Genomic DNA, 24,122 nt, shown 5'->3' with positions numbered 1-24,122 from the left:
TTCAGACAATGCTGTCTTACCAATCATACCTTGTAAATAACCCAAACGGGCAGACCACAAAAGAAGCTTTTCTGTTGGAAATCAGCATCTGAAACCACTTGCAAAGAGGATCCCAAAGAAACTGTTTAAAGTGCGATTTCATAGGAAACGGACTGTGTCTGTGCGTGTTCACTGCTTTGCACGCCCTCATTGGCGCTGTAGGCAGAGCATCAGTCTTATAATCTGTCTCACACAAGGCACAGATTTTGTACAGCTCTTGCCAGCAGCCATCCAGTAACACATAGGCTCATAGCTGTACAGAATGTTCCTCTCAACCGCAAAATGTTGGCTATGTCCACGACAGTGCTTTCCTCTCAATCAAAGCTTTTGTTATCATTTGCTTTCAAACTTGCTGCTTCTTTACTCCAAGCCCATGGGGAAAGGCCTATCTGTTCTCACCGTTTAGATGGCAAGCTTTGTTGTGTTAAATAAGCCACGTATGCTAGCCATTTTTCTGTGTAATCAAAAAAGTCTCAACCATTTGTACTTTTGTGCCCTTAGTGCCCAATTATGGAAAAATCTCCCATATGCAAGGTCAGTTGGCAATTGTGTTATTGTTATTTTCTTTGTGCAGTAAAGTGTGCATTCCGCTCTTTGTATGAGTGAGTCACACAATGGCATCCTGTAGCTCCCTTCGATAGCTCAGTTGGTAGAGCGGAGGACTGTAGGTGAAAAAACATAGGCATCCTTGGGACGCTGGTTCAATTCCGGCTCGAAGGACATTTTTCGGGCACCGTCATCTTACCATTCATACGTTCCTTATTACGCTAAGAATGCTTACTTTTCCCAGTGAGCTTTCTTGTGACATTTGTCCTTGACTTCAACCTCACTCCTGCTGTCTATTCAAATGTCTTCGTGAAAGAGGTGCCTGACTTGAATATGGTTTTAGGTCTTATGGGGTAACGCAGATGATACACATGGAGTGTGTGTACGCCTTTCCGAGCAATGAAAAGAGAGCGCAAATCAGGCATAGGGATTTCACCTGTTAGCAGGTTTTTGCCACTAACCAGATTAGCCAAGCAAATGTAAAGCACCCATTGTGTGTAGCAGACCAAAGAAGCCTTAGTGTTGCAAATCAACAGTCGCGTCAACTTGTAAAGAGTATCCCAAAGAAATGGCTGAAAGTGATAGTCATAGGAAAGTCATAGCGGATTGTTTGTGTGTACTTTGCTTTTCATGGCCTCGTTGGCGCAGTTGGCAGCGCGTCAGTCTCATAATCTGAAGCTCGTGAGTTCGAGCCTCACACGAGGCACTGATTTTGCACAGCTCTTCCCAGCAGTCACCCAGCAACACCTAGGCTCATGGCTGTCGTTCACCTCAACTGCAAAATGTTGTCCAGCCCCAATGGCAGCACATTGTCATCATGAGCTCTCATTACCCGAAAAAACCTTAGTGATGCATGGAACCAGTCAAGTCAGAATATCCCAAAGTAACACCTTAGGTTGCTTGTTCAATTCCGGCTGGATGGAGTCCTTTCAGACAATGCTGTCTTACCAATCATACCTTGTAAATAACCCAAACGGGCAGACCACAAAAGAAGCTTTTCTGTTGGAAATCAGCATCTGAAACCACTTGCAAAGAGGATCCCAAAGAAACTGTTTAAAGTGCGATTTCATAGGAAACGGACTGTGTCTGTGCGTGTTCACTGCTTTGCACGCCCTCATTGGCGCTGTAGGCAGAGCATCAGTCTTATAATCTGTCTCACACAAGGCACAGATTTTGTACAGCTCTTGCCAGCAGCCATCCAGTAACACATAGGCTCATAGCTGTACAGAATGTTCCTCTCAACCGCAAAATGTTGGCTATGTCCACGACGGTGCTTTCCCCTCAATCAAAGCTTTTGTTATCATTTGCTTTCAAGCTTGCTGCTTCTTTACTCCAAGCCCATGGGGAAAGGCCTATCTGTTCTCACCGTTTAGATGGCAAGCTTTGTTGTGTTAAATAAGCCACGTATGCTAGCCATTTTTCTGCGTAATCAAAAAAGTCTCAACCATTTGTACTTTTGTGCCCTTAGTGCCCAAGAAAGGAAAAATCTCCCATATGCAAGGTCACTTGGCAATTGTGTCATTGTTATTTTCTTTGTGCAGTAAAGTGTGCATTCCGCTCTTTGTATGAGTGAGTCACACAATGGCATCCATCAGCAGCTCCCTTCGATAGCTCAGTTGGTAGAGCGGAGGACTGTAGGTGAAAAAACATAGGCATCCTTAGGTCGCTGGTTCAATTCCGGCTCGAAGGACTTTTTTCGGGCACCGTCATCTTACCATTCATACGTTCCTTATTACGCTAAGAATGCTTACTTTTCCCAGTGAGCTTTCTTGTGACCTTTGTCCTTGACTTCAACCTCACTCCTGCTGTCTATTCAAATGTCTTTGTGAAAGAGGTGCCTGACTTGAATATGGTTTTAGGTCTTATGGGGTAACGCAGATGATACACATGGAGTGTGTGTACACCTTTCCGAGCAATGAAAAGAGAGCGCAAATCAGGCATAGGGATTTCACCTGTTAGCAGGCTTTTGCCACTAACCAGATTAGCCAAGCAAATGTAAAGCACCCATTGTGTGTAGCAGACCAAAGAAGCCTTAGTGTTGCAAATCAACAGTCGCGTCAACTTGTAAAGAGTATCCCAAAGAAATGGCTGAAAGTGATAGTCATAGGAAAGTCATAGGGGATGGTTTGTGTGTACTTTGCTTTTCATTGCCTCGTTGGCGCAGTTGGCAGCGCGTCAGTCTCATAATCTGAAGGTCGTGAGTTCGACCCTCACACGAGGCACTGATTTTGCACAGCTCTTCCCAGCAGTCACCCAGGAACACCTAGGCTCATGGCTGTCGTTCACCTCAACTGCAAAATGTTGTCCAGCCCCAATGGCAGCACATTGTCATCATGTGCTCTCATTACCCCGAAAAAACCTTAGTAATGCATGGAACCAGTCAAGTCAGAATATCCCAAAGTAACACCTTAGGTTGCTTGTTCAATTCCGGCTGGATGGAGTCCTTTCAGACATTGCTGTCTTACCAATCATACCTTGTAAATAACCCAAACGGGCAGACCACAAAAGAAGCTTTTCTGTTGGAAATCAGCATCTGAAACCACTTGCAAAGAGGATCCCAAAGAAACTGTTTAAAGTGCGATTTCATAGGAAACGGACTGTGTCTGTGCGTGTTCACTGCTTTCCACGCCCTCATTGGCGCTGTAGGCAGAGCATCAGTCTTATAATCTGTCTCACACAAGGCACAGATTTTGTACAGCTCTTGCCAGGAGCCATCCAGTAACACATAGGCTCATAGCTGTAGAGAATGTTCCTCTCAACCGCAAAATGTTGGCTATGTCCACGACGGTGCTTTCCCCTCAATCAAAGCTTTTGTTATCATTTGCTTTCAAGCTTGCTGCTTCTTTACTCCAAGCCCATGGGGAAAGGCCTATCTGTTCTCACCGTTTAGATGGCAAGCTTTGTTGTGTTAAATAAGCCACGTATGCTAGCCATTTTTCTGCGTAATCAAAAAAGTCTCAACCATTTGTACTTTTGTGCCCTTAGTGCCCAAGAAAGGAAAAATCTCCCATATGCAAGGTCACTTGGCAATTGTGTCATTGTTATTTTCTTTGTGCAGTAAAGTGTGCATTCCGCTCTTTGTATGAGTGAGTCACACAATGGCATCCATCAGCAGCTCCCTTCGATAGCTCAGTTGGTAGAGCGGAGGACTGTAGGTGAAAAAACATAGGCATCCTTAGGTCGCTGGTTCAATTCCGGCTCGAAGGACTTTTTTCGGGCACCGTCATCTTACCATTCATACGTTCCTTATTACGCTAAGAATGCTTACTTTTCCCAGTGAGCTTTCTTGTGACCTTTGTCCTTGACTTCAACCTCACTCCTGCTGTCTATTCAAATGTCTTTGTGAAAGAGGTGCCTGACTTGAATATGGTTTTAGGTCTTATGGGGTAACGCAGATGATACACATGGAGTGTGTGTACACCTTTCCGAGCAATGAAAAGAGAGCGCAAATCAGGCATAGGGATTTCACCTGTTAGCAGGCTTTTGCCACTAACCAGATTAGCCAAGCAAATGTAAAGCACCCATTGTGTGTAGCAGACCAAAGAAGCCTTAGTGTTGCAAATCAACAGTCGCGTCAACTTGTAAAGAGTATCCCAAAGAAATGGCTGAAAGTGATAGTCATAGGAAAGTCATAGGGGATGGTTTGTGTGTACTTTGCTTTTCATTGCCTCGTTGGCGCAGTTGGCAGCGCGTCAGTCTCATAATCTGAAGGTCGTGAGTTCGACCCTCACACGAGGCACTGATTTTGCACAGCTCTTCCCAGCAGTCACCCAGGAACACCTAGGCTCATGGCTGTCGTTCACCTCAACTGCAAAATGTTGTCCAGCCCCAATGGCAGCACATTGTCATCATGTGCTCTCATTACCCGAAAAAACCTTAGTGATGCATGGAACCAGTCAAGTCAGAATATCCCAAAGTAACACCTTATGTTGCTTGTTCAATTCCGGCTGGATGGAGTCCTTTCAGACAATGCTGTCTTACCAATCATACCTTGTAAATAACCCAAACGGGCAGACCACAAAAGAAGCTTTTCTGTTGGAAATCAGCATCTGAAACCACTTGCAAAGAGGATCCCAAAGAAACTGTTTAAAGTGCGATTTCATAGGAAACGGATTGTGTCTGTGCGTGTTCACTGCTTTGCACGCCCTCATTGGCGCTGTAGGCAGAGCATCAGTCTTATAATCTGTCTCACACAAGGCACAGATTTTGTACAGCTCTTGCCAGCAGCCATCCAGTAACACATAGGCTCATAGCTGTACAGAATGTTCCTCTCAACCGCAAAATGTTGGCCATGTCCACGACGGTGCTTTCCCCTCAATCAAAGCTTTTGTTATCGTTTGCTTTCAAGCTTGCTGCTTCTTTACTCCAAGCCCATGGGGAAAGGCCTATCTGTTCTCACCGTTTAGATGGCAAGCTTTGTTGTGTTAAATAAGCCACGTATGCTAGCCATTTTTCTGCGTAATCAAAAAAGTCTCAACCATTTGTACTTTTGTGCCCTTAGTGCCCAAGAAAGGAAAAATCTCCCATATGCAAGGTCAGTTGGCAATTGTGTCATTGTTGTGTTATTTTTTTCTTTGTGCAGTAAAGTGTGCATTCCGCTCTTTGTATGAGTGAGTCACACAATGGCATGAATTAGCAGCTCCCTTCGATAGCTCAGTTGGTAGAGCGGAGGACTGTAGGTGAATAAACATAGGCATCCTTAGGTCGCTGGTTCAATTCCGGCTCGAAGGACATTTTACGGGCACTGTCATCTTACCATTCATACGTTCCTTATTACGCTAAGAATGCTTACTTTTCCCAGTGAGCTTTCTTGTGACCTTTGTCCTTGACTTCAACCTCACTCCTGCTGTCTATTCAAATGTCTTTGTGAAAGAGGTGCCTGACTTGAATATGGTTTTAGGTCTTATGGGGTAACGCAGATGATACACATGGAGTGTGTGTACACCTTTCCGAGCAATGAAAAGAGAGCGCAAATCAGGCATAGGGATCTCACCTGTTAGCAGGTTTTTGCCACTAACCAGATTAGCCAAGCAAATGTAAAGCACCCATTGTGTGTAGCAGACCAAAGAAGCCTTAGTGTTGCAAATCAACAGTCGCGTCAACTTGTAAAGAGTATCCCAAAGAAATGGCTGAAAGTGATAGTCATAGGAAAGTCATAGGGGATGGTTTGTGTGTACTTTGCTTTTCATGGCCTCGTTGGCGCAGTTGGCAGCGCGTCAGTCTCATAATCTGAAGGTCGTGAGTTCGAGCCTCACACGAGGCACTGATTTTGCACAGCTCTTCCCAGCAGTCACCCAGCAACACCTAGGCTCATGGCTGTCGTTCACCTCAACTGCAAAATGTTGTCCAGCCCCAATGGCAGCACATTGTCATCATGTGCTCTCATTACCCGAAAAAACCTTAGTGATGCATGGAACCAGTCAAGTCAGAATATCCCAAAGTAACACCTTAGGTTGCTTGTTCAATTCCGGCTGGATGGAGTCCTTTCAGACAATGCTGTCTTACCAATCATACCTTGTAAATAACCCAAACGGGCAGACCACAAAAGAAGCTTTTCTGTTGGAAATCAGCATCTGAAACCACTTGCAAAGAGGATCCCAAAGAAACTGTTTAAAGTGCGATTTCATAGGAAACGGACTGTGTCTGTGCGTGTTCACTGCTTTGCACGCCCTCATTGGCGCTGTAGGCAGAGCATCAGTCTTAAAATCTGTCTCACACAAGGCACAGATTTTGTACAGCTCTTGCCAGCAGCCATCCAGTAACACATAGGCTCATAGCTGTACAGAATGTTCCTTTCAACCGCAAAATGTTGGCCATGTCCACGACAGTGCTTTCCTCTCAATCAAAGCTTTTGTTATCATTTGCTTTCAAGCTTGCTGCTTCTTTATTCCAAGCCCATGGGGAAAGGCCTATCTGTTCTCACCGTTTAGATGGCAAGCTTTGTTGTGTTAAATAAGCCACGTATGCTAGCCATTTTTCTGCGTAATCAAAAAAGTCTCAACCATTTGTACTTTTGTGCCCTTAGTGCCCAAGAAAGGAAAAATCTCCCATATGCAAGGTCAGTTGGCAATTGTGTCATTGTTGTGTTATTTTTTTCTTTGTGCAGTAAAGTGTGCATTCCGCTCTTTGTATGAGTGAGTCACACAATGGCATCCATCAGCAGCTCCCTTCGATAGCTCAGTTGGTAGAGCGGAGGACTGTAGGTGAAAAAACATAGGCATCCTTAGGTCGCTGGTTCAATTCCGGCTCGAAGGACTTTTTTCGGGCACCGTCATCTTACCATTCATACGTTCCTTATTACGCTAAGAATGCTTACTTTTCCCAGTGAGCTTTCTTGTGACCTTTGTCCTTGACTTCAACCTCACTCCTGCTGTCTATTCAAATGTCTTTGTGAAAGAGGTGCCTGACTTGAATATGGTTTTAGGTCTTATGGGGTAACGCAGATGATACACATGGAGTGTGTGTACACCTTTCCGAGCAATGAAAAGAGAGCGCAAATCAGGCATAGGGATTTCACCTGTTAGCAGGCTTTTGCCACTAACCAGATTAGCCAAGCAAATGTAAAGCACCCATTGTGTGTAGCAGACCAAAGAAGCCTTAGTGTTGCAAATCAACAGTCGCGTCAACTTGTAAAGAGTATCCCAAAGAAATGGCTGAAAGTGATAGTCATAGGAAAGTCATAGGGGATGGTTTGTGTGTACTTTGCTTTTCATTGCCTCGTTGGCGCAGTTGGCAGCGCGTCAGTCTCATAATCTGAAGGTCGTGAGTTCGACCCTCACACGAGGCACTGATTTTGCACAGCTCTTCCCAGCAGTCACCCAGGAACACCTAGGCTCATGGCTGTCGTTCACCTCAACTGCAAAATGTTGTCCAGCCCCAATGGCAGCACATTGTCATCATGTGCTCTCATTACCCGAAAAAACCTTAGTGATGCATGGAACCAGTCAAGTCAGAATATCCCAAAGTAACACCTTAGGTTGCTTGTTCAATTCCGGCTGGATGGAGTCCTTTCAGACAATGCTGTCTTACCAATCATACCTTGTAAATAACCCAAACGGGCAGACCACAAAAGAAGCTTTTCTGTTGGAAATCAGCATCTGAAACCACTTGCAAAGAGGATCCCAAAGAAACTGTTTAAAGTGCGATTTCATAGGAAACGGACTGTGTCTGTGCGTGTTCACTGCTTTGCACGCCCTCATTGGCGCTGTAGGCAGAGCATCAGTCTTATAATCTGTCTCACACAAGGCACAGATTTTGTACAGCTCTTGCCAGCAGCCATCCAGTAACACATAGGCTCATAGCTGTACAGAATGTTCCTTTCAACCGCAAAATGTTGGCCATGTCCACGACAGTGCTTTCCTCTCAATCAAAGCTTTTGTTATCATTTGCTTTCAAGCTTGCTGCTTCTTTATTCCAAGCCCATGGGGAAAGGCCTATTTGTTCTCACCGTTTAGATGGCAAGCTTTGTTGTGTTAAATAAGCCACGTATGCTAGCCATTTTTCTGCGTAATCAAAAAAGTCTCAACCATTTGTACTTTTGTGCCCTTAGTGCCCAAGAAAGGAAAAATCTCCCACATGCAAGGTCAGTTGGCAATTGTGTCATTGTTGTGTTATTTTTTTCTTTGTGCAGTAAAGTGTGCATTCCGCTCTTTGTATGAGTGAGTCACACAATGGCATCCATCAGCAGCTCCCTTCGATAGCTCAGTTGGTAGAGCGGAGGACTGTAGGTGAAAAAACATAGGCATCCTTAGGTCGCTGGTTCAATTCCGGCTCGAAGGACTTTTTTCGGGCACCGTCATCTTACCATTCATACGTTCCTTATTACGCTAAGAATGCTTACTTTTCCCAGTGAGCTTTCTTGTGACCTTTGTCCTTGACTTCAACCTCACTCCTGCTGTCTATTCAAATGTCTTTGTGAAAGAGGTGCCTGACTTGAATATGGTTTTAGGTCTTATGGGGTAACGCAGATGATACACATGGAGTGTGTGTACACCTTTCCGAGCAATGAAAAGAGAGCGCAAATCAGGCATAGGGATTTCACCTGTTAGCAGGCTTTTGCCACTAACCAGATTAGCCAAGCAAATGTAAAGCACCCATTGTGTGTAGCAGACCAAAGAAGCCTTAGTGTTGCAAATCAACAGTCGCGTCAACTTGTAAAGAGTATCCCAAAGAAATGGCTGAAAGTGATAGTCATAGGAAAGTCATAGGGGATGGTTTGTGTGTACTTTGCTTTTCATTGCCTCGTTGGCGCAGTTGGCAGCGCGTCAGTCTCATAATCTGAAGGTCGTGAGTTCGACCCTCACACGAGGCACTGATTTTGCACAGCTCTTCCCAGCAGTCACCCAGGAACACCTAGGCTCATGGCTGTCGTTCACCTCAACTGCAAAATGTTGTCCAGCCCCAATGGCAGCACATTGTCATCATGTGCTCTCATTACCCGAAAAAACCTTAGTGATGCATGGAACCAGTCAAGTCAGAATATCCCAAAGTAACACCTTAGGTTGCTTGTTCAATTCCGGCTGGATGGAGTCCTTTCAGACAATGCTGTCTTACCAATCATACCTTGTAAATAACCCAAACGGGCAGACCACAAAAGAAGCTTTTCTGTTGGAAATCAGCATCTGAAACCACTTGCAAAGAGGATCCCAAAGAAACTGTTTAAAGTGCGATTTCATAGGAAACGGACTGTGTCTGTGCGTGTTCACTGCTTTGCACGCCCTCATTGGCGCTGTAGGCAGAGCATCAGTCTTATAATCTGTCTCACACAAGGCACAGATTTTGTACAGCTCTTGCCAGCAGCCATCCAGTAACACATAGGCTCATAGCTGTACAGAATGTTCCTCTCAACCGCAAAATATTGGCTATGTCCACGACAGTGCTTTCCTCTCAATCAAAGCTTTTGTTATCATTTGCTTTCAAGCTTACTGCTTCTTTACTCCAAGCCCATGGGGAAAGGCCTATCTGTTCTCACCGTTTAGATGGCAAGCTTTGTTGTGTTAAATAAGCCACGTATGCTAGCCATTTTTCTGCGTAATCAAAAAAGTCTCAACCATTTGTACTTTTGTGCCCTTAGTGCCCAAGAAAGGAAAAATCTCCCATATGCAAGGTCACTTGGCAATTGTGTCATTGTTGTGTTATTTTTTTCTTTGTGCAGTAAAGTGTGCATTCCGCTCTTTGTATGAGTGAGTCACACAATGGCATGAATTAGGAGCTCCCTTCGATAGCTCAGTTGGTAGAGCGGAGGACTGTAGGTGAATAAACATAGGCATCCTTAGGTCGCTGGTTCAATTCCGGCTCGAAGGACATTTTACGGGCACTGTCATCTTACCATTCATACGTTCCTTATTACGCTAAGAATGCTTACTTTTCCCAGTGAGCTTTCTTGTGACCTTTGTCCTTGACTTCAACCTCACTCCTGCTGTCTATTCAAATGTCTTTGTGAAAGAGGTGCCTGACTTGAATATGGTTTTAGGTCTTATGGGGTAACGCAGATGATACACATGGAGTGTGTGTACACCTTTCCGAGCAATGAAAAGAGAGCGCAAATCAGGCATAGGGATCTCACCTGTTAGCAGGTTTTTGCCACTAACCAGATTAGCCAAGCAAATGTAAAGCACCCATTGTGTGTAGCAGACCAAAGAAGCCTTAGTGTTGCAAATCAACAGTCGCGTCAACTTGTAAAGAGTATCCCAAAGAAATGGCTGAAAGTGATAGTCATAGGAAAGTCATAGGGGATGGTTTGTGTGTACTTTGCTTTTCATGGCCTCGTTGGCGCAGTTGGCAGCGCGTCAGTCTCATAATCTGAAGGTCGTGAGTTCGAGCCTCACACGAGGCACTGATTTTGCACAGCTCTTCCCAGCAGTCACCCAGGAACACCTAGGCTCATGGCTGTCGTTCACCTCAACTGCAAAATGTTGTCCAGCCCCAATGGCAGCACATTGTCATCATGTGCTCTCATTACCCGAAAAAACCTTAGTGATGCATGGAACCAGTCAAGTCAGAATATCCCAAAGTAACACCTTAGGTTGCTTGTTCAATTCCGGCTGGATGGAGTCCTTTCAGACAATGCTGTCTTACCAATCATACCTTGTAAATAACCCAAACGGGCAGACCACAAAAGAAGCTTTTCTGTTGGAAATCAGCATCTGAAACCACTTGCAAAGAGGATCCCAAAGAAACTGTTTAAAGTGCGATTTCATAGGAAACGGACTGTGTCTGTGCGTGTTCACTGCTTTGCACGCCCTCATTGGCGCTGTAGGCAGAGCATCAGTCTTATAATCTGTCTCACACAAGGCACAGATTTTGTACAGCTCTTGCCAGCAGCCATCCAGTAACACATAGGCTCATAGCTGTAAAGAATGTTCCTCTCAACCGCAAAATATTGGCTATGTCCACGACAGTGCTTTCCTCTCAATCAAAGCTTTTGTTATCATTTGCTTTCAAACTTGCTGCTTCTTTACTCCAAGCCCATGGGGAAAGGCCTATCTGTTCTCACCGTTTAGATGGCAAGCTTTGTTGTGTTAAATAAGCCACGTATGCTAGCCATTTTTCTGCGTAATCAAAAAAGTCTCAACCATTTGTACTTTTGTGCCCTTAGTGCCCAAGAAAGGAAAAATCTCCCATATGCAAGGTCACTTGGCAATTGTGTCATTGTTATTTTCTTTGTGCAGTAAAGTGTGCATTCCGCTCTTTGTATGAGTGAGTCACACAATGGCATCCATCAGCAGCTCCCTTCGATAGCTCAGTTGGTAGAGCGGAGGACTGTAGGTGAAAAAACATAGGCATCCTTAGGTCGCTGGTTCAATTCCGGCTCGAAGGACATTTTTCGGGCACCGTCATCTTACCATTCATACGTTCCTTATTACGCTAAGAATGCTTACTTTTCCCAGTGAGCTTTCTTGTGACCTTTGTCCTTGACTTCAACCTCACTCCTGCTGTCTATTCAAATGTCTTTGTGAAAGAGGTGCCTGACTTGAATATGGTTTTAGGTCTTATGGGGTAACGCAGATGATACACATGGAGTGTGTGTACACCTTTCCGAGCAATGAAAAGAGAGCGCAAATCAGGCATAGGGATTTCACCTGTTAGCAGGTTTTTGCCACTAACCAGATTAGCCAAGCAAATGTAAAGCACCCATTGTGTGTAGCAGACCAAAGAAGCCTTAGTGTTGCAAATCAACAGTCGCGTCAACTTGTAAAGAGTATCCCAAAGAAATGGCTGAAAGTGATAGTCATAGGAAAGTCATAGGGGATGGTTTGTGTGTACTTTGCTTTTCATGGCCTCGTTGGCGCATTTGGCAGCGCGTCAGTCTCATAATCTGAAGGTCGTGAGTTCGAGCCTCACACAAGGCACTGATTTTGCACAGCTCTTCCCAGCAGTCACCCAGCAACACCTAGGCTCATGGCTGTCGTTCACCTCAACTGCAAAATGTTGTCCAGCCCCAATGGCAGCACATTGTCATCATGTGCTCTCATTACCCGAAAAAACCTTAGTGATGCATGGAACCAGTCAAGTCAGAAATTCCCAAAGTAACACCTTAGGTTGCTTGTTCAATTCCGGCTGGATGGAGTCCTTTCAGACAATGCTGTCTTACCAATCATACCTTGTAAATAACCCAAACGGGCAGACCACCAAAGAAGCTTTTCTGTTGGAAATCAGCATCTGAAACCACTTGCAAAGAGGATCCCAAAGAAACTGTTTAAAGTGCGATTTCATAGGAAACGGACTGTGTCTGTGCGTGTTCACTGCTTTGCACGCCCTCATTGGCGCTGTAGGCAGAGCATCAGTCTTATAATCTGTCTCACACAAGGCACAGATTTTGTACAGCTCTTGCCAGCAGCCATCCAGTAACACATAGGCTCATAGCTGTACAGAATGTTCCTCTCAACCGCAAAATGTTGGCTATGTCCACGACGGTGCTTTCCCCTCAATCAAAGCTTTTGTTATCATTTGCTTTCAAGCTTGCTGCTTCTTTACTCCAAGCCCATGGGGAAAGGCCTATCTGTTCTCACCGTTTAGATGGCAAGCTTTGTTGTGTTAAATAAGCCACGTATGCTAGCCATTTTTCTGCGTAATCAAAAAAGTCTCAACCATTTGTACTTTTGTGCCCTTAGTGCCCAAGAAAGGAAAAATCTCCCATATGCAAGGTCAGTTGGCAATTGTGTTATTGTTATTTTCTTTGTGCAGTAAAGTGTGCATTCCGCTCTTTGTATGAGTGAGTCACACAATGGCATCCATCAGCAGCTCCCTTCGATAGCTCAGTTGGTAGAGTGGAGGATTGTAAGTGAAAAAACATAGGCATTCTTAGGTCGCTGGTTCAATTCCGGCTGGAAGGACATTTTTCGGGCACCGTCATCTTACCATTCATACGTTCCTTGTTACGCTAAGAATGCTTACTTTTCCCAGTGAGCTTTCTTGTGACCTTTGTCCTTGACTTCAACCTCACTCCTGCTGTCTATTCAAATGTCTTTGTGAAAGAGGTGCCTGACTTGAATATGGTTTTAGGTCTTATGGGGTAACGCAGATGATACACATGGAGTGTGTGTACACCTTTCCGAGCAATGAAAAGAGAGTGCAAATCAGGCATAGGGATTTCACCTGTTAGCAGGTTTTTGCCACTAACCAGATTAGCCAAGCAAATGTAAAGCACCCATTGTGTGTAGCAGACCAAAGAAGCCTTAGTGTTGCAAATCAACAGTCGCGTCAACTTGTAAAGAGTATCCCAAAGAAATGGCTGAAAGTGATAGTCATAGGAAAGTCATAGGGGATGGTTTGTGTGTACTTTGCTTTTCATGGCCTCGTTGGCGCAGTTGGCAGCGCGTCAGTCTCATAATCTGAAGGTCGTGAGTTCGACCCTCACACGAGGCACTGATTTTGCACAGCTCTTCCCAGCAGTCACCCAGCAACACCTAGGCTCATGGCTGTCGTTCACCTCAACTGCAAAATGTTGTCCAGCCCCAATGGCAGCACATTGTCATCATGTGCTCTCATTACCCCGAAAAAACCTTAGTGATGCATGGAACCAGTCAAGTCAGAATATCCCAAAGTAACACCTTAGGTTGCTTGTTCAATTCCGGCTGGATGGAGTCCTTTCAGACATTGCTGTCTTACCAATCATACCTTGTAAATAACCCAAACGGGCAGACCACAAAAGAAGCTTTTCTGTTGGAAATCAGCATCTGAAACCACTTGCAAAGAGGATCCCAAAGAAACTGTTTAAAGTGCGATTTCATAGGAAACGGACTGTGTCTGTGCGTGTTCACTGCTTTGCACGCCCTCATTGGCGCTGTAGGCAGAGCATCAGTCTTATAATCTGTCTCACACAAGGCACAGATTTTGTACAGCTCTTGCCAGCAGCCATCCAGTAACACATAGGCTCATAGCTGTACAGAATGTTCCTCTCAACCGCAAAATGTTGGCTATGTCCACGACGGTGCTTTCCCCTCAATCAAAGCTTTTGTTATCATTTGCTTTCAAGCTTGCTGCTTCTTTACTCCAAGCCCATGGGGAAAGGCCTATCTGTTCTCACCGTTTAGATGGCAAGCTTTGTTGTGTTAAATAAGCCACGTATGCTAGCCATTTTTCTGCGTAATCAAAAAAGTCTCAACCATTTGTACTTTTGTGCCCTTAGTGCCCAAGAAAGGAAAAATCTCCCATATGCAAAGTCAGTTGGCAATTGTATCATTGTTATTTTCTTTGTGCAGTAAAGTGTGCATTCCGCTCTTTGTATGAGTGAGTCACACAATGGCATCCATCAGCAGCTCCCTTCGATAGCTCAGTTGGTATAGCGGAGGACTGTAGGTGAAAAAACATAGGCATCCTTAGGTCGCTGGTTCAATTCCGGCTCGAAGGACTTTTTTCGGGCACCGTCATCTTACCATTCATACGTTCCTTATTACGCTAAGAATGCTTACTTTTCCCAGTGAGCTTTCTTGTGACCTTTGTCCTTGACTTCAACCTCACTCCTGCTGTCTATTCAAATGTCTTTGTGAAAGAGGTGCCTGACTTGAATATGGTTTTAGGTCTTATGGGGTAACGCAGATGATACACATGGAGTGTGTGTACACCTTTCCGAGCAATGAAAAGAGAGCGCAAATCAGGCATAGGGATTTCACCTGTTAGCAGGCTTTTGCCACTAACCAGATTAGCCAAGCAAATGTAAAGCACCCATTGTGTGTAGCAGACCAAAGAAGCCTTAGTGTTGCAAATCAACAGTCGCGTCAACTTGTAAAGAGTATCCCAAAGAAATGGCTGAAAGTGATAGTCATAGGAAAGTCATAGGGGATGGTTTGTGTGTACTTTGCTTTTCATTGCCTCGTTGGCGCAGTTGGCAGCGCGTCAGTCTCATAATCTGAAGGTCGTGAGTTGGACCCTCACACGAAGCACTGATTTTGCACAGCTCTTCCCAGCAGTCACCCAGGAACACCTAGGCTCATGGCTGTCGTTCACCTCAACTGCAAAATGTTGTCCAGCCCCAATGGCAGCACATTGTCATCATGTGCTCTCATTACCCGAAAAAACCTTAGTGATGCATGGAACCAGTCAAGTCAGAATATCCCAAAGTAACACCTTATGTTGCTTGTTCAATTCCGGCTGGATGGAGTCCTTTCAGACAATGCTGTCTTACCAATCATACCTTGTAAATAACCCAAACGGGCAGACCACAAAAGAAGCTTTTCTGTTGGAAATCAGCATCTGAAACCACTTGCAAAGAGGATCCCAAAGAAACTGTTTAAAGTGCGATTTCATAGGAAACGGACTGTGTCTGTGCGTGTTCACTGCTTTGCACGCCCTCATTGGCGCTGTAGGCAGAGCATCAGTCTTATAATCTGTCTCACACAAGGCACAGATTTTGTACAGCTCTTGCCAGCAGCCATCCAGTAACACATAGGCTCATAGCTGTACAGAATGTTCCTCTCAACCGCAAAATGTTGGCTATGTCCACGACGGTGCTTTCCCCTCAATCAAAGCTTTTGTTATCATTTGCTTTCAAGCTTGCTGCTTCTTTACTCCAAGCCCATGGGGAAAGGCCTATCTGTTCTCACCGTTTAGATGGCAAGCTTTGTTGTGTTAAATAAGCCACGTATGCTAGCCATTTTTCTGCGTAATCAAAAAAGTCTCAACCATTTGTACTTTTGTGCCCTTAGTGCCCAAGAAAGGAAAAATCTCCCATATGCAAGGTCAGTTGGCAATTGTGTTATTGTTATTTTCTTTGTGCAGTAAAGTGTGCATTCCGCTCTTTGTATGAGTGAGTCACACAATGGCATCCATCAGCAGCTCCCTTCGATAGCTCAGTTGGTAGAGTGGAGGATTGTAGGTGAAAAAACATAGGCATTCTTAGGTCGCTGGTTCAATTCTGGCTGGAAGGACATTTTTCGGGCACCGTCATCTTACCATTCATACGTTCCTTGTTACGCTAAGAATGCTTACTTTTCCCAGTGAGCTTTCTTGTGACCTTTGTCCTTGACTTCAACCTCACTCCTGCTGTCTATTCAAATGTCTTTGTGAAAGAGGTGCCTGACTTGAATATGGTTTTAGGTCTTATGGGGTAACGCAGATGATACACATGGAGTGTGTGTACACCTTTCCGAGCAATGAAAAGAGAGCGCAAATCAGGCATAGGGATTTCACCTGTTAGCAGGTTTTTGCCACTAACCAGATTAGCCAAGCAAATGTAAAGCACCCATTGTGTGTAGCAGACCAAAGAAGCCTTAGTGTTGCAAATCAACAGTCGCGTCAACTTGTAAAGAGTATCCCAAAGAAATGGCTGAAAGTGATAGTCATAGGAAAGTCATAGGGGATGGTTTGTGTGTACTTTGCTTTTCATGGCCTCGTTGGCGCATTTGGCAGCGCGTCAGTCTCATAATCTGAAGGTCGTGAGTTCGAGCCTCACACAAGGCACTGATTTTGCACAGCTCTTCCCAGCAGTCACCCAGCAACACCTAGGCTCATGGCTGTCGTTCACCTCAACTGCAAAATGTTGTCCAGCCCCAATGGCAGCACATTGTCATCATGTGCTCTCATTACCCGAAAAAACCTTAGTGATGCATGGAACCAGTCAAGTCAGAAATTCCCAAAGTAACACCTTAGGTTGCTTGTTCAATTCCGGCTGGATGGAGTCCTTTCAGACAATGCTGTCTTACCAATCATACCTTGTAAATAACCCAAACGGGCAGACCACCAAAGAAGCTTTTCTGTTGGAAATCAGCATCTGAAACCACTTGCAAAGAGGATCCCAAAGAAACTGTTTAAAGTGCGATTTCATAGGAAACGGACTGTGTCTGTGCGTGTTCACTGCTTTGCACGCCCTCATTGGCGCTGTAGGCAGAGCATCAGTCTTATAATCTGTCTCACACAAGGCACAGATTTTGTACAGCTCTTGCCAGCAGCCATCCAGTAACACATAGGCTCATAGCTGTACAGAATGTTCCTCTCAACCGCAAAATGTTGGCTATGTCCACGACGGTGCTTTCTCCTCAATCAAAGCTTTTGTTATCATTTGCTTTCAAGCTTGCTGCTTCTTTACTCCAAGCCCATGGGGAAAGGCCTATCTGTTCTCACCGTTTAGATGGCAAGCTTTGTTGTGTTAAATAAGCCACGTATGCTAGCCATTTTTCTGCGTAATCAAAAAAGTCTCAACCATTTGTACTTTTGTGCCCTTAGTGCCCAAGAAAGGAAAAATCTCCCATATGCAAGGTCAGTTGGCAATTGTGTTATTGTTATTTTCTTTGTGCAGTAAAGTGTGCATTCCGCTCTTTGTATGAGTGAGTCACACAATGGCATCCATCAGCAGCTCCCTTCGATAGCTCAGTTGGTAGAGTGGAGGATTGTAGGTGAAAAAACATAGGCATTCTTAGGTCGCTGGTTCAATTCCGGCTGGAAGGACATTTTTCGGGCACCGTCATCTTACCATTCATACGTTCCTTGTTACGCTAAGAATGCTTACTTTTCCCAGTGAGCTTTCTTGTGACCTTTGTCCTTGACTTCAACCTCACTCCTGCTGTCTATTCAAATGTCTTTGTGAAAGAGGTGCCTGACTTGAATATGGTTTTAGGTCTTATGGGGTAACGCAGATGATACACATGGAGTGTGTGTACACCTTTCCGAGCAATGAAAAGAGAGTGCAAATCAGGCATAGGGATTTCACCTGTTAGCAGGTTTTTGCCACTAACCAGATTAGCCAAGCAAATGTAAAGCACCCATTGTGTGTAGCAGACCAAAGAAGCCTTAGTGTTGCAAATCAACAGTCGCGTCAACTTGTAAAGAGTATCCCAAAGAAATGGCTGAAAGTGATAGTCATAGGAAAGTCATAGGGGATGGTTTGTGTGTACTTTGCTTTTCATGGCCTCGTTGGCGCAGTAGGCAGCGCGTCAGTCTCATAATCTGAAGGTCGTGAGTTCGACCCTCACACGAGGCACTGATTTTGCACAGCTCTTCCCAGCAGTCACCCAGCAACACCTAGGCTCATGGCTGTCGTTCACCTCAACTGCAAAATGTTGTCCAGCCCCAATGGCAGCACATTGTCATCATGTGCTCTCATTACCCCGAAAAAACCTTAGTGATGCATGGAACCAGTCAAGTCAGAATATCCCAAAGTAACACCTTAGGTTGCTTGTTCAATTCCGGCTGGATGGAGTCCTTTCAGACATTGCTGTCTTACCAATCATACCTTGTAAATAACCCAAACGGGCAGACCACAAAAGAAGCTTTTCTGTTGGAAATCAGCATCTGAAACCACTTGCAAAGAGGATCCCAAAGAAACTGTTTAAAGTGCGATTTCATAGGAAACGGACTGTGTCTGTGCGTGTTCACTGCTTTGCACGCCCTCATTGGCGCTGTAGGCAGAGCATCAGTCTTATAATCTGTCTCACACAAGGCACAGATTTTGTACAGCTCTTGCCAGCAGCCATCCAGTAACACATAGGCTCATAGCTGTACAGAATGTTCCTCTCAACCGCAAAATGTTGGCTATGTCCACGACGGTGCTTTCCCCTCAATCAAAGCTTTTGTTATCATTTGCTTTCAAGCTTGCTGCTTCTTTACTCCAAGCCCATGGGGAAAGGCCTATCTGTTCTCACCGTTTAGATGGCAAGCTTTGTTGTGTTAAATAAGCCACGTATGCTAGCCATTTTTCTGCGTAATCAAAAAAGTCTCAACCATTTGTACTTTTGTGCCCTTAGTGCCCAAGAAAGGAAAAATCTCCCATATGCAAGGTCAGTTGGCAATTGTGTTATTGTTATTTTCTTTGTGCAGTAAAGTGTGCATTCCGCTCTTTGTATGAGTGAGTCACACAATGGCATCCATCAGCAGCTCCCTTCGATAGCTCAGTTGGTAGAGCGGAGGACTGTAGGTGAAAAAACATAGGCATCCTTAGGTCGCTGATTCAATTCCGGCTCGAAGGACATTTTTCGGGCACCGTCATCTTACCATTCATACGTTCCTTATTACGCTAAGAATGCTTAATTTTCCCAGTGAGCTTTCTTGTGACCTTTGTCCTTGACTTCAACCTCACTCCTGCTGTCTATTCAAATGTCTTCGTGAAAGAGGTGCCTGACTTGAATATGGTTTTAGGTCTTATGGGGTAACGCAGATGATACACATGGAGTGTGTGTACACCTTTCCGAGCAATGAAAAGAGAGCGCAAATCAGGCATAGGGATTTCACCTGTTAGCAGGTTTTTGCCACTAACCAGATTAGCCAAGCAAATGTAAAGCACCCATTGTGTGTAGCAGACCAAAGAAGCCTTAGTGTTGCAAATCAACAGTCGCGTCAACTTGTAAAGAGTATCCCAAAGAAATGGCTGAAAGTGATAGTCATAGGAAAGTCATAGGGGATGGTTTGTGTGTACTTTGCTTTTCATGGCCTCGTTGGCGCAGTTGGCAGCGCGTCAGTCTCATAATCTGAAGGTCGTGAGTTCGAGCCTCACACGAGACACTGATTTTGCACAGCTCTTCCCAGCAGTCACCCAGCAACACCTAGGCTCATGGCTGTCGTTCACCTCAACTGCAAAATGTTGTCCAGCCCCAATGGCAGCACATTGTCATCATGTGCTCTCATTACCCGAGAAACCTTAGTGATGCATGGAACCAGTCAAGTCAGAATATCCCAAAGTAACACCTTAGGTTGCTTTTTCAATTCCGGCTGGATGGAGTCCTCTCAGACAATGCTGTCTTACCAATCATACCTTGTAAATAACCCAAATGGGCAGACCACAAAAGAAGCTTTTCTGTTGGAAATCAGCATCTGAAACCACTTGCAAAGAGGATCCCAAAGAAACTGTTTAAAGTGCGATTTCATAGGAAACGGACTGTGTCTGTGCGTGTTCACTGCTTTGCACGCCCTCATTGGCGCTGTAGGCAGAGCATCAGTCTTATAATCTGTCTCACACAAGGCACAGATTTTGTACAGCTCTTGCCAGCAGCCATCCAGTAACACATAGGCTCATAGCTGTACAGAATGTTCCTCTCAACCGCAAAATGTTGGCTATGTCCACGACGGTGCTTTCCTCTCAATCAAAGCTTTTGTTATCATTTGCTTTCAAGCTTGCTGCTTCTTTACTCCAAGCCCATGGGGAAAGGCCTATCTGTTCTCACCGTTTAGATGGCAAGCTTTGTTGTGTTAAATAAGCCACGTATGCTAGCCATTTTTCTGCGTAATCAAAAAAGTCTCAACCATTTGTACTTTTGTGCCCTTAGTGCCCAAGAAAGGAAAAATCTCCCATATGCAAGGTCAGTTGGCAATTGTGTTATTGTTATTTTCTTTGTGCAGTAAAGTGTGCATTCCGCTCTTTGTATGAGTGAGTCACACAATGGCATCCATCAGCAGCTCCCTTCGATAGCTCAGTTGGTAGAGCGGAGGACTGTAGGTGAAAAAACATAGGCATCCTTAGGTCGCTGATTCAATTCCGGCTCGAAGGACATTTTTCGGGCACCGTCATCTTACCATTCATACGTTCCTTATTACGCTAAGAATGCTTAATTTTCCCAGTGAGCTTTCTTGTGACCTTTGTCCTTGACTTCAACCTCACTCCTGCTGTCTATTCAAATGTCTTCGTGAAAGAGGTGCCTGACTTGAATATGGTTTTAGGTCTTATGGGGTAACGCAGATGATACACATGGAGTGTGTGTACACCTTTCCGAGCAATGAAAAGAGAGCGCAAATCAGGCATAGGGATTTCACCTGTTAGCAGGTTTTTGCCACTAACCAGATTAGCCAAGCAAATGTAAAGCACCCATTGTGTGTAGCAGACCAAAGAAGCCTTAGTGTTGCAAATCAACAGTCGCGTCAACTTGTAAAGAGTATCCCAAAGAAATGGCTGAAAGTGATAGTCATAGGAAAGTCATAGGGGATGGTTTGTGTGTACTTTGCTTTTCATGGCCTCGTTGGCGCAGTTGGCAGCGCGTCAGTCTCATAATCTGAAGGTCGTGAGTTCGAGCCTCACACGAGACACTGATTTTGCACAGCTCTTCCCAGCAGTCACCCAGCAACACCTAGGCTCATGGCTGTCGTTCACCTCAACTGCAAAATGTTGTCCAGCCCCAATGGCAGCACATTGTCATCATGTGCTCTCATTACCCAAGAAACCTTAGTGATGCATGGAACCAGTCAAGTCAGAATATCCCAAAGTAACACCTTAGGTTGCTTTTTCAATTCCGGCTGGATGGAGTCCTCTCAGACAATGCTGTCTTACCAATCATACCTTGTAAATAACCCAAATGGGCAGACCACAAAAGAAGCTTTTCTGTTGGAAATCAGCATCTGAAACCACTTGCAAAGAGGATCCCAAAGAAACTGTTTAAAGTGCGATTTCATAGGAAACGGACTGTGTCTGTGCGTGTTCACTGCTTTGCACGCCCTCATTGGCGCTGTAGGCAGAGCATCAGTCTTATAATCTGTCTCACACAAGGCACAGATTTTGTACAGCTCTTGCCAGCAGCCATCCAGTAACACATAGGCTCATAGCTGTACAGAATGTTCCTCTCAACCGCAAAATGTTGGCTATGTCCACGACGGTGCTTTCCTCTCAATCAAAGCTTTTGTTATCATTTGCTTTCAAGCTTGCTGCTTCTTTACTCCAAGCCCATGGGGAAAGGCCTATCTGTTCTCACCGTTTAGATGGCAAGCTTTGTTGTGTTAAATAAGCCACGTATGCTAGCCATTTTTCTGCGTAATCAAAAAAGTCTCAACCATTTGTACTTTTGTGCCCTTAGTGCCCAAGAAAGGAAAAATCTCCCATATGCAAGGTCACTTGGCAATTGTGTCATTGTTATTTTCTTTGTGCAGTAAAGTGTGCATTCCGCTCTTTGTATGAGTGAGTCACACAATGGCATCCATCAGCAGCTCCCTTCGATAGCTCAGTTGGTAGAATGGAGGATCGTAGGTGAAAAAACATAGGCATTCTTAGGTCGCTGGTTCAATTCCGGCTCGAAGGACATTTTTCGGGCACCGTCATCTTACCATTCATACGTTCCTTATTACGCTAAGAATGCTTACTTTTCCCAGTGAGCTTTCTTGTGACCTTTGTCCTTGACTTCAACCTCACTCCTGCTGTCTATTCAAATGTCTTCGTGAAAGAGGTGCCTGACTTGAATATGGTTTTAGGTCTTATGGGGTAACGCAGATGATACACATGGAGTGTGTGTACACCTTTCCGAGCAATGAAAAGAGAGCGCAAATCAGGCATAGGGATTTCACCTGTTAGCAGGTTTTTGCCACTAACCAGATTAGCCAAGCAAATGTAAAGCACCCATTGTGTGTAGCAGACCAAAGAAGCCTTAGTGTTGCAAATCAACAGTCGCGTCAACTTGTAAAGAGTATCCCAAAGAAATGGCTGAAAGTGATAGTCATAGGAAAGTCATAGGGGATGGTTTGTGTGTACTTTGCTTTTCATGGCCTCGTTGGCGCAGTTGGCAGCGCGTCAGTCTCATAATCTGAAGGTCGTGAGTTCGAGCCTCACACGAGGCACTGATTTTGCACAGCTCTTCCCAGCAGTCACCCAGCAACACCTAGGCTCATGGCTGTCGTTCACCTCAACTGCAAAATGTTGTCCAGCCCCAATGGCAGCACATTGTCATCATGTGCTCTCATTACCCTGAAAAAACCTTAGCGATGCATGGAACCAGTCAAGTCAGAATATCCCAAAGTAACACCTTAGGTTGCTTGTTCAATTCCGGCTGGATGGAGTCCTTTCAGACAATGCTGTCTTACCAATCATACCTTGTAAATAACCCAAACGGGCAGACCACAAAAGAAGCTTTTCTGTTGGAAATCAGCATCTGAAACCACTTGCAAAGAGGATCCCAAAGAAACTGTTTAAAGTGCGATTTCATAGGAAACGGACTGTGTCTGTGCGTGTTCACTGCTTTGCACGCCCTCATTGGCGCTGTAGGCAGAGCATCAGTCTTATAATCTGTCTCACACAAGGCACAGATTTTGTACAGCTCTTGCCAGCAGCCATCCAGTAACACATAGGCTCATAGCTGTACAGAATGTTCCTCTCAACCGCAAAATGTTGGCTATGTCCACGACGGTGCTTTCCCCTCAATCAAAGCTTTTGTTATCATTTGCTTTCAAGCTTACTGCTTCTTTACTCCAAGCCCATGGGGAAAGGCCTATCTGTTCTCACCGTTTAGATGGCAAGCTTTGTTGTGTTAAATAAGCCACGTATGCTAGCCATTTTTCTGCGTAATCAAAAAAGTCTCAACCATTTGTACTTTTGTGCCCTTAGTGCCCAAGAAAGGAAAAATCTCCCATATGCAAGGTCACTTGGCAATTGTGTCATTGTTATTTTCTTTGTGCAGTAAAGTGTGCATTCCGCTCTTTGTATGTGTGAGTCACACAATTGCATCCATCTGCAGCTCCCTTCGATAGCTCAGTTGGTAGAGCGGAGGACTGTAGGTGAAAAAACATAGGCATCCTTAGGTCGCTGGTTCAATTCCGGCTGGAAGGACATTTTTCGGGCACCGTCATCTTACCATTCATACGTTCCTTATTACGCTAAGAATGCTTACTTTTCCCAGTGAGCTTTCTTGTGACCTTTGTCCTTGACTTCAACCTCACTCCTGCTGTCTATTCAAATGTCTTTGTGAAAGAGTTGCCTGACTTGAATATGGTTTTAGGTCTTATGGGGTAACGCAGATGATACACATGGAGTGTGTGTACACCTTTCCGAGCAATGAAAAGAGAGTGCAAATCAGGCATAGGGATTTCACCTGTTAGCAGGTTTTTGCCACTAACCAGATTAGCCAAGCAAATGTAAAGCACCCATTGTGTGTAGCAGACCAAAGAAGCCATGGTGTTGCAAATCAACAGTCGCGTCAACTTGTAAAGAGTATCCCAAAGAAATGGCTGAAAGTGATAGTCGTAGGAAAGTCATAGGGGATGGTTTGTGTGTACTTTGCTCTTCATGGCCTCGTTGGCGCAGTTGGCAGCGCGTCAGTCTCATAATCTGAAGGTCGTGAGTTCGACCCTCACACGAGGCACTGATTTTGCACAGCTCTTCCCAGCAGTCACCCAGCAACACCTAGGCTCATGGCTGT

The 24,122-nt window shown here is 44.9% G+C and overlaps 28 non-coding genes across 28 annotated transcripts; all 28 read left to right on the top strand.

Annotated features, from left to right (window-relative positions):
- The first annotated feature begins 670 nt into the window (after positions 1 to 670).
- trnay-gua (transfer RNA tyrosine (anticodon GUA)) lies at positions 671 to 759 on the top strand. The gene is given in 2 exon segments: positions 671 to 707; positions 724 to 759. It is a non-coding gene; the product is annotated as a tRNA-Tyr (tRNA).
- A 459-nt stretch (positions 760 to 1,218) lies between these two features.
- On the top strand, positions 1,219 to 1,291 carry trnam-cau (transfer RNA methionine (anticodon CAU)). The gene has a single exon. It is a non-coding gene; the product is annotated as a tRNA-Met (tRNA).
- Positions 1,292 to 2,186: 895 nt separating this feature from the next.
- trnay-gua (transfer RNA tyrosine (anticodon GUA)) lies at positions 2,187 to 2,275 on the top strand. Its single transcript is given in 2 exon segments — positions 2,187 to 2,223; positions 2,240 to 2,275. It is a non-coding gene; the product is annotated as a tRNA-Tyr (tRNA).
- A 459-nt stretch (positions 2,276 to 2,734) lies between these two features.
- trnam-cau (transfer RNA methionine (anticodon CAU)) lies at positions 2,735 to 2,807 on the top strand. The gene has a single exon. It is a non-coding gene; the product is annotated as a tRNA-Met (tRNA).
- An 896-nt stretch (positions 2,808 to 3,703) lies between these two features.
- Positions 3,704 to 3,792, top strand: trnay-gua (transfer RNA tyrosine (anticodon GUA)). Its single transcript is given in 2 exon segments — positions 3,704 to 3,740; positions 3,757 to 3,792. It is a non-coding gene; the product is annotated as a tRNA-Tyr (tRNA).
- A 459-nt stretch (positions 3,793 to 4,251) lies between these two features.
- On the top strand, positions 4,252 to 4,324 carry trnam-cau (transfer RNA methionine (anticodon CAU)). Its single transcript has one exon. It is a non-coding gene; the product is annotated as a tRNA-Met (tRNA).
- A 903-nt stretch (positions 4,325 to 5,227) lies between these two features.
- Positions 5,228 to 5,316, top strand: trnay-gua (transfer RNA tyrosine (anticodon GUA)). The gene is given in 2 exon segments: positions 5,228 to 5,264; positions 5,281 to 5,316. It is a non-coding gene; the product is annotated as a tRNA-Tyr (tRNA).
- Positions 5,317 to 5,775: 459 nt separating this feature from the next.
- On the top strand, positions 5,776 to 5,848 carry trnam-cau (transfer RNA methionine (anticodon CAU)). The gene has a single exon. It is a non-coding gene; the product is annotated as a tRNA-Met (tRNA).
- A 903-nt stretch (positions 5,849 to 6,751) lies between these two features.
- Positions 6,752 to 6,840, top strand: trnay-gua (transfer RNA tyrosine (anticodon GUA)). The gene is given in 2 exon segments: positions 6,752 to 6,788; positions 6,805 to 6,840. It is a non-coding gene; the product is annotated as a tRNA-Tyr (tRNA).
- Positions 6,841 to 7,299: 459 nt separating this feature from the next.
- Positions 7,300 to 7,372, top strand: trnam-cau (transfer RNA methionine (anticodon CAU)). The gene has a single exon. It is a non-coding gene; the product is annotated as a tRNA-Met (tRNA).
- Positions 7,373 to 8,275: 903 nt separating this feature from the next.
- Positions 8,276 to 8,364, top strand: trnay-gua (transfer RNA tyrosine (anticodon GUA)). Its single transcript is given in 2 exon segments — positions 8,276 to 8,312; positions 8,329 to 8,364. It is a non-coding gene; the product is annotated as a tRNA-Tyr (tRNA).
- A 459-nt stretch (positions 8,365 to 8,823) lies between these two features.
- Positions 8,824 to 8,896, top strand: trnam-cau (transfer RNA methionine (anticodon CAU)). The gene has a single exon. It is a non-coding gene; the product is annotated as a tRNA-Met (tRNA).
- Positions 8,897 to 9,799: 903 nt separating this feature from the next.
- Positions 9,800 to 9,888, top strand: trnay-gua (transfer RNA tyrosine (anticodon GUA)). Its single transcript is given in 2 exon segments — positions 9,800 to 9,836; positions 9,853 to 9,888. It is a non-coding gene; the product is annotated as a tRNA-Tyr (tRNA).
- Positions 9,889 to 10,347: 459 nt separating this feature from the next.
- Positions 10,348 to 10,420, top strand: trnam-cau (transfer RNA methionine (anticodon CAU)). Its single transcript has one exon. It is a non-coding gene; the product is annotated as a tRNA-Met (tRNA).
- An 895-nt stretch (positions 10,421 to 11,315) lies between these two features.
- trnay-gua (transfer RNA tyrosine (anticodon GUA)) lies at positions 11,316 to 11,404 on the top strand. The gene is given in 2 exon segments: positions 11,316 to 11,352; positions 11,369 to 11,404. It is a non-coding gene; the product is annotated as a tRNA-Tyr (tRNA).
- Positions 11,405 to 11,863: 459 nt separating this feature from the next.
- Positions 11,864 to 11,936, top strand: trnam-cau (transfer RNA methionine (anticodon CAU)). The gene has a single exon. It is a non-coding gene; the product is annotated as a tRNA-Met (tRNA).
- A 1,443-nt stretch (positions 11,937 to 13,379) lies between these two features.
- trnam-cau (transfer RNA methionine (anticodon CAU)) lies at positions 13,380 to 13,452 on the top strand. Its single transcript has one exon. It is a non-coding gene; the product is annotated as a tRNA-Met (tRNA).
- An 896-nt stretch (positions 13,453 to 14,348) lies between these two features.
- trnay-gua (transfer RNA tyrosine (anticodon GUA)) lies at positions 14,349 to 14,437 on the top strand. The gene is given in 2 exon segments: positions 14,349 to 14,385; positions 14,402 to 14,437. It is a non-coding gene; the product is annotated as a tRNA-Tyr (tRNA).
- Positions 14,438 to 14,896: 459 nt separating this feature from the next.
- trnam-cau (transfer RNA methionine (anticodon CAU)) lies at positions 14,897 to 14,969 on the top strand. Its single transcript has one exon. It is a non-coding gene; the product is annotated as a tRNA-Met (tRNA).
- Positions 14,970 to 16,412: 1,443 nt separating this feature from the next.
- Positions 16,413 to 16,485, top strand: trnam-cau (transfer RNA methionine (anticodon CAU)). The gene has a single exon. It is a non-coding gene; the product is annotated as a tRNA-Met (tRNA).
- Positions 16,486 to 17,928: 1,443 nt separating this feature from the next.
- Positions 17,929 to 18,001, top strand: trnam-cau (transfer RNA methionine (anticodon CAU)). The gene has a single exon. It is a non-coding gene; the product is annotated as a tRNA-Met (tRNA).
- Positions 18,002 to 18,897: 896 nt separating this feature from the next.
- Positions 18,898 to 18,986, top strand: trnay-gua (transfer RNA tyrosine (anticodon GUA)). Its single transcript is given in 2 exon segments — positions 18,898 to 18,934; positions 18,951 to 18,986. It is a non-coding gene; the product is annotated as a tRNA-Tyr (tRNA).
- A 459-nt stretch (positions 18,987 to 19,445) lies between these two features.
- Positions 19,446 to 19,518, top strand: trnam-cau (transfer RNA methionine (anticodon CAU)). The gene has a single exon. It is a non-coding gene; the product is annotated as a tRNA-Met (tRNA).
- An 894-nt stretch (positions 19,519 to 20,412) lies between these two features.
- trnay-gua (transfer RNA tyrosine (anticodon GUA)) lies at positions 20,413 to 20,501 on the top strand. Its single transcript is given in 2 exon segments — positions 20,413 to 20,449; positions 20,466 to 20,501. It is a non-coding gene; the product is annotated as a tRNA-Tyr (tRNA).
- Positions 20,502 to 20,960: 459 nt separating this feature from the next.
- Positions 20,961 to 21,033, top strand: trnam-cau (transfer RNA methionine (anticodon CAU)). The gene has a single exon. It is a non-coding gene; the product is annotated as a tRNA-Met (tRNA).
- Positions 21,034 to 22,475: 1,442 nt separating this feature from the next.
- On the top strand, positions 22,476 to 22,548 carry trnam-cau (transfer RNA methionine (anticodon CAU)). Its single transcript has one exon. It is a non-coding gene; the product is annotated as a tRNA-Met (tRNA).
- An 896-nt stretch (positions 22,549 to 23,444) lies between these two features.
- Positions 23,445 to 23,533, top strand: trnay-gua (transfer RNA tyrosine (anticodon GUA)). Its single transcript is given in 2 exon segments — positions 23,445 to 23,481; positions 23,498 to 23,533. It is a non-coding gene; the product is annotated as a tRNA-Tyr (tRNA).
- A 459-nt stretch (positions 23,534 to 23,992) lies between these two features.
- Positions 23,993 to 24,065, top strand: trnam-cau (transfer RNA methionine (anticodon CAU)). Its single transcript has one exon. It is a non-coding gene; the product is annotated as a tRNA-Met (tRNA).
- Positions 24,066 to 24,122: the final 57 nt, after the last annotated feature.

This window comes from Oryzias latipes, chromosome 14 (genome assembly GCF_053564925.1).
Source record: "Oryzias latipes strain Hd-rR chromosome 14, Olatipes_Hd-rR_3.1".
Classification (NCBI taxonomy): Eukaryota; Metazoa; Chordata; class Actinopteri; order Beloniformes; family Adrianichthyidae; genus Oryzias; species Oryzias latipes.
This window is presented reverse-complemented; position numbering and strand designations above follow the sequence as displayed.